Genomic DNA, 7,686 nt, shown 5'->3' with positions numbered 1-7,686 from the left:
ATTATCACGTATTGCTATTTATATTGATAGTAATTCTGGCTTGACATTTTCACTCAACTGGTTGGTGACTTTCTTTGGATTGTTTGTTCTATGACAACTTTAGAAAGAGTTGACTAATTTTGCTAAACTGAAGAGATACAAGGGTATCATAAGTTTCCCTTTTTAGGGGCACCTGGGTGGCTCAGTAGGTTAAGAATCTGCCTTCAGCTCAGGTCATGATCCCAAGGGTCCCAGGATCCAGCCCTGCATCAGGCTCCTTGTTCAGTGTGGAGTCTGCTCCTCCCTCTCCTTCTGCCCCTCCACCCCTCGTGCTTTCTTTCACTGTCTCTCAAATAAATAAATAAAATCTTTTTTTAAAAGTTTCCATTTTGGCAGCCATCTGTTACTGGGCATCATGGCTGCCCTCAGACCTCTGGTGAAGCCCAAGATCATTAAAAAGAGGACCAAGAAGTTCATCCGACACCAGTCAGACCACTATGTCAAAATTAAGCACAACTGGAGAAAACCCAGAGGCACTGACAATAGGATGCACAGAAGATTCAAGGGCCAGATCTTGATGCCCAACATTGGTTAAGGGAGCAACAAGAAAACAAAGCACATGTTGCCCAGTGGCTTCTGGAAGTTCCTAGTCCACAACGTCAAGGAGCTTGAAGTGCTGCTGATGTGCAACAAAGCTTACTGTGCAGAGATTGTTCACAATGTCTCCTCCAAGAACTGCAAAGCTATTGTGGAAAGAGCAGCCCAGCTGGCAATCAGAGTCACTAATCCCAATGCCAGGCTGTGCAGCGAAGAAAATGAATAGATAGCTTGTTGTGCACGTCATATTTGTGTTAATAAAACCATAAAACTACAAAAAAAAGTTTCCATTTTTAGTATTGCCATATTGAAGCAAATGATGGATAATTTATTATTTCAAAAGGTTATATCTTTTGCAATTTTTAATTATTTTCATGTAAATTTAGTACTTGAGTTAAGGTTACACAGATATATCATTATATTTAGTAAAAGTCAGAGTGTAGAACTGTTAATTTATGAGTCACTCTCCCTTTTCCCATCTCTGTTTTGGCAGTTATCATATTGCATTGTAATTCTGTTTCCACATCTGTCTTCCCCAGTAGACTGAGAATACCTTAAGGTCAAGGACCTAATTTTATTGACCTCTATATCCCCAGGATCTAACACAGTGTTTGACATCTGTTAAGAACACAAAAACAGTTTCTATGTAAATAAAGTTTTAAAAAGATAGATTTGGTTGAAAACTCATTTCCTATTTTAAGGCTTCAATTAGTTACTTATTTTTGCCTTGTAGTCTTGAATATTGCATTAAATATTATATTTTGCTTTATTCCCTTGTATAGTCTTTTATAGTAGTCTCTTAGGAGAACTAATACAATTTTCAGTAGAAATTGATATGCTGGTGAAATCGATTTCTGATGAAGATTAACACTCCTTTATATATAGAGAAAGTTTGAGCCAGTAGCACGTAACACAGTCATGAAATATGAATTTGAATAACTTGTATAAATAAGATAAATTCTGAATGAGAATAGAAGAGAAATAAAGAGAATCTTTCATACTGGAACAGATTCATCTAGAGATGACTATCTGTTTTTTTTTTTTTTTAAACATCTGAGGTATTCAATTAGCTTGGACTGTCCCACTGGTCTGAGTTTTTCTGATATGCTTTAGGCCCCCAAACCTTCTTTTTGACTCTTTGACACCAAAAGAGAAAGTAAACAGTGTTTATATTTATTTCTGCATAACACTGACTGGTTTATTTTAAGTCTTAGGAAATTTCCAAAAAAAAAAAGTTATCATCAATGAGAAGAACAGGTTACATTTCCAAATTTATCTTCAATTGAAATTAGATGTAAAAAAAAAAAGAAATTAGATGTCAGATCTCAAATCTTTTCATCCACATTTATTCATGGCTTTTTCAAAGCCTCTAGGATCCTGTTAGAATTTGTAAAGCATCCCTTTAGGTTCTATTAAAAAAAAAAAAAAAAAAAAAAAACAGTATCCAAAGAAGGGTCTACCTAACATCAATACATTTCAAGTAGGGCACATGTTGCTATGATGTTTCAATACTTTGGCATTAAAGTGCAATTTGAATTAATATACTGTAATACAGTGTTATTTTTTCTTAGAAAAATTGAAAATATATTCATTTTCAACTGCCAAAAAAAAAGAGCGCTGGTATAGTAAAAGTTTATTTATCAAATTCAAACTAAATTTACCTTCACAGTAAGAAAATAAATGGAAGATAATAAGACCAAATAGGATTTTTTTGTGTGTTTCATACATTGCTTTTGTCTTTATATTTCATACATTACTACAGGCAGCTTTAACAGAATAGGCTTGCTTTGTGAGAGCAAGAGTTTTCATATTCCTTTGTTAAGAATGTGTTTATCATCTCAAAATATATGGTTATTTGGTTAAGATTGATCTTTCAGCATTACAATGTGAACACAATTTAACAACAACCAAACTATCATCACTATGTCAGCAAAAAGTATGTAAATTTCTATAACACTGTGGATGACTAATGGATTACACTATAGAAAAGAGGAAGTCAAGATGTTTATTTTCCTCTAGAGACACAACAAAATATCTGCACTGACGCCAACCATGGACAAAAAATATTCATTCCTACTGAAAAATTTCATTTACTGGACTGCCTTTACAAATATGCAGAACTGAGAACTTACTGTAACCCTCAACAAACACATAAATAATTATTCCGACCATGTTTTCTAAAACTATCCTGGAGCTAGTACTCAGGTATTTCCCACAATATTTCTCATTTTGCATAAAATGCCTGCATGGGATTCTTGTCCATGGGAAAATGGAATTTACAATGCTTTAGAGAAAATGTTTGTTTTAGGTATCTATTGTTATTTAACAAACTACCTAACTTAGTATCTAATGACAACAATTTTATTTTCCTCACAACTTTTTGGGTTAGAAATATGAGAACACTTTACCTTATGGTTTGTCCCTGAACTACATGGCATAAGCCAGGGCAGCTGGGGATATAGGATCCACTTCCAACATGGCTTATTCACTTACCAGCCTTGGTGCTCATTGACCTCTTTTTCTTCAAATGGTGCCCCATCCTCTAGCGCCTCTCCATGTGGCTTGAGCTTCTCATAGCATGGTAGTTTCAGAGAAGACCAAGAGACTTGAAGAGAAGCGGCAAGGTTTCCTTTGACCCAGCCTCCAAAATCCTAGAATATCACTTCTACCATACTCTATTGATCAATCACGTCCTTAAGGCCATCTTGGATTCAAGGAGAGGGGAATGATAAACTATGTTTAAATGGTAAGAGTAGCAAAAAGTCTGTGGCCAACTTTAATCTAATAGAATGTTGTCTCAAATTTTAGGTACTGAGATTTGGGAAACTTTAACTTGGTAATGTGCTTAGCCATTTGAATTGGATTATTCTATTCTTTGGTAGTTCTACTTTTTGTTCTAATTTGAGGATGTCTAAAGCTGAATTTGCTTGATGAACTTTAAAAAACATGAAGGAAAATAATTTCCATAAGTTTTTATGATCTTACTGAATTCTGAAAGTTTTCCAGATATAGGCAGGGACATCCAATCATCCCAATTATTTTTCTCTCTTTTTTGCACTTGCAGTTTCTAAACATTCTGACTGCAGAACTCCCACTGACACTTAGGAGCTCTCTGACATTTACAGTTTTCCTAACATCACCTTACTATTGAGGCATAAGACTAAGTTACAAAATGACTCCCAGGTGTGAATAAATTATGCTAAATAAATATGTAGAAAAGTTAAAATCACCTAAAATTAACCAGTTATGTGCTTTTTCAAATGCCAAAGATCTGGTTTAACTGATTTTGTTTTCCTTTCTCTGAATTACATGGTTGCTTTAGCATTTTAGAGAAATAGCCTTTCTGGGATGAAAAATGGGCAGGTCTTCATCTTTCTGTCAATAAAGTTGTCTTCAAACTGTGTCACAAACTAAAAACTGAAAAGTTCAGCCTTGCACCTAATGTAAATTGGAACAAATTACTTTAGTAATTTTACACGGTGGTGTTGGTGGTGGGCTATTTTGGCATATCTACCTATGTTGAAATACACATTTATACCAAGCACACATTTAGGGATGTCCTAAATAGCACATACAAATTCTGTACCCAGTGAATCTGAGTGAAATGTACTACCTACAATGTTCTCTCTCCTTGCTTTAGAAAAGTACTCCTCTAACATTTTTGTTAAAGCTTGACTAATAGCAGAGGTGAATGAAGAAGTATCCCATTCATGGGCTACAAACACAAAATTTGAGATAGTTGTGTAAATTTTGCTTTCTACTCCTTAATATATGTTTTCATATAAAAATAATTTATCCACTTGAATCTTCATGAAAACTAATGATATAAAATCATCTTATGGTTCATGTAACCCCTGGCAAACCACAGAGTACAACTCAAGGTATTTTCATCCCAGTATTGATGGAAAGATGTAAGCAAAAATTACTGAGGGTATGTGTCAGCGCATCTAGATTTGGCTATAACAAAACGTAATGACTCTGCAGAAGAATAGAAGTGGTAGGGGGGGAAACATAGCCTAATACTTCAACATCAGCTACAAAATATTCACTATTTCCATAATCCATTACCAACTTTTCTTTTGTTTGTTTATTTTAAAATACTTAATTTTGGTACTTATACTGGTACGTTAACTACAATGTACTATATTTCCTTTTGGAAAAATGAACAAGTTTTTAGGAATGTAATTTTCTCTCATCTATTCTCAAGATAGAAATAAGCCTCTAACAGTCCAAATTGTATTGGAAAGATCAAAAGTTGAGTAAAACACCTTCCAAAGAGGGTGAAATATTGGGGCCAATTCATCTTCCTTGGCTATATAATTGGTAGGTACCACTATGGTCACAGGTTTCAATAAATCATATACCCAAAATAAACCTAGTGCATTTACAGCATATTTGCTCATTTCTCTTGTTTAGAATTGAAGAAATTCTGAGAATTGAAGAATAGAATGAAACCCAAGGTGGATAAAAGCTCACAAATATTAAAGTACATGGTTTAGAGTAAAGGCCATGGTGTGAAAGAGATACTAACAGACTTCTGAATCTCAAGCTCACAGTTCTTGAAATACAAGGATTACTGGTAGGGACTTAAAAAGGAAGGCTGAATACCTTGTGTCCTTATTTGAGTCTGTAAAAAAACATTAGCACCAATAAATCATCTTGTTACTTTTACCAACACTGTATGATTCATAAATATTCAGGATCTCAACCTAAAAACAAGTTTTAAATAGCCCTGGATTATGCCATTGGAAATAATATTATCAAATCATTTTAAGGATTGTATTGAGGGGCTCTTTTATTTTAAAAAGTGCTGTTCTCCAGAAGTTAATGTTCTCTAAATGAAAATTTTGGGCTGGCAAGCATGAAAAGTCTTTTATACCAATCACCAATGCATGACATCTATGAATCTATCAATCACAGAGTTAAAAAGCTCTGTCCTATAGCACACTTAATACCTAGTGTAACCAATTAGTATTACAATTCCTTGATGCAATACAAACTCATTTCCTTAAATTGCTATTGCACTGAACTCCAGGGTTATAAATGAGCAGGCACAAATTGATTTGCATGTAATAACAGAGGCAATAAACCTTTCCTGGTTCATGCAATCTTCCCCATCTGTTAACAGAGAGCAAGCTTAGGATCTATTATTCCCAGAAGGGGACTTACCCAGCTGGACATCTATAACACTTGGCTGATTCTCCATGGGGAACAATGGCTTGGGAGGCTTGTCTGTGAGTAAAGCTAGAAGAGAAAATGAAAGAAGGTAATGGAAAAATTGAGATAAATTGCAGGATAAGAAAGATTCTATTGTGAGTGATATTTAATATTTGTAGACTTGATGGTGTGTAAACATTTATTAGACAGTGTTCTTACTTGAGTTGTTACTCTATCCATATAATATCCATTTCCCAGCACATTTAGAGCCCCATTGATTCACTGTAAATAGGCCATTTCAACAGCTACACTTTCAAACAAGATCAAACAAAGGGACTATTTTGAGTGATTTTTATAAGCTTGTAAGTATAAAGAAATATAGATTTTAAAAGTATAATCAGATAAACATTATATCTCCATATGTACTTTGTGGTGCTAAATATTCTTAATAAAATACAACCCTAATAGACATTTCTGGTGGATTGAACCTTCTACACCTCTGAATCATGCCCCATTCCCCACTCAACCTCTGAAACAATATAATAAAACACTGGTACCTTCATTAGGATAATGATTAAAAATACTGATTGAGCATCTTTTGTCCACCAAGTGCTGTGCTAAGTGCTAAAGGAGAAGGAAGTAAAGTCTTTATATTTACCCTCTATTTATAATCTACGACTATGAACCAAAATTATCATATCAAAATAAAGAGATAATAGAACAAAGACCATCCTAGTGAAAAATTGTAGCATTTGAGCCATAAGACTATATGTGGTAAAGGAATGAAGAAAGGATAGGCCAATATTGGCTGGCAGAGTTGGGGAAAGTTTTATGAAGGAAATGGGTCTCCACATAGACCTTAAAGAATGGAAAAGATTTGGAAAGGTAAAGAGAAAGGAAGAAGAAATGAAGGAAAGATTAACAACACAAACCAAGGAAGAGAGGTAGAACTTAGAGCATAATATGACTAGAGGAAAATAATCTGGTGAGAAGAAGCTAGGTGGGGTAGGGTAAAGAGCAAGTTGCTCATGATGCAGAGTAATTAGAAATGAAAATAGATAGGATGGAACTCAATTCTGGAGGATCCTGAGAAATATGCAGAGGAATTTAGACATGATGTAGTAGTCTACAAGACCATTGTAAATTCTTGGAACAATAGCAACAAACGATTCAAGGGAAGGGCTATCTAAAGATGATTGGCTTCCTATATAGGATGGGTTGGAGGAGAAAAAACAGCTAAGAGGATGTAGTAATAATACAGTAGTGCAGGGCGCCTGGGTGGCTCAGTTGGTTAAGCGACTGCCTTCGGCTCAGGTCATGATCCTGGAGTCCCGGGATCGAGTCCCACATCGGGCTCCCTGCTCGGCAGGGAGTCTGCTTCTCCCTCTGACCCTCCCCCCTCTCATGCTCTCTCTATCTCATTCTCTCTCTCAAATAAATAAATAAAATCTTTAAAAAAAAAAAAATAATACAGTAGTGCAGGGCGGAGGTGAGAGAGGATGAAAAGTCATTAGTGGTGGATTCTGGGAAAATTTTTAAAAAGGCAAATTTGACACATGAAAAAATGTTCATCATCATTAGCCATCAGGGAAATCCCAATCAAAATCACATTGAGATACCACCTTACACCAGTTAGAATGGCAAATATGGACAGGGAAAGAAACAACAAATGTTGGAGAGGTTGTGGAGAAAGGGGAATCCTCTTACACTGTTGGTGGGAATGCAAGTTGGTACAGCCACTTTGGAAAACAGTGTGGAGGTGCCTCAGAAAATTGAAAATAGAGCTATCCTATGACCCAGCAATTGCACTCTTGGGTATTTACCCCAAAGACACAGATGTAGTGAAAAGAAGGGCCATATGCACCCCAATGTTCATAGCAGCAATGTCTGCAATAGCCAAACTTTGGAAAGAGCCGAGATGCCCTTCAACAGATGAATGGGTAAAGAAGATGG

The 7,686-nt window shown here is 35.4% G+C and overlaps 1 pseudogene; it reads left to right on the top strand.

Moving 5' to 3' along the window:
* Window positions 1-375: 375 nt before the first annotated feature.
* On the top strand, window positions 376-843 carry LOC115940728 (large ribosomal subunit protein eL32 pseudogene; annotated as a pseudogene).
* The last annotated feature ends 6,843 nt before the right edge of the window (window positions 844-7,686 follow it).

Source organism: Leptonychotes weddellii, unplaced genomic scaffold (genome assembly GCF_054177405.1).
Source record: "Leptonychotes weddellii isolate Sample4059 unplaced genomic scaffold, ASM5417740v2 HiC_scaffold_2272, whole genome shotgun sequence".
In the NCBI taxonomy this organism is placed as follows: domain Eukaryota; kingdom Metazoa; phylum Chordata; class Mammalia; order Carnivora; family Phocidae; genus Leptonychotes; species Leptonychotes weddellii.
The sequence above is the reverse complement of the archived record's forward strand: the minus strand, read 5'-3'. Positions and strand labels throughout refer to the sequence as shown.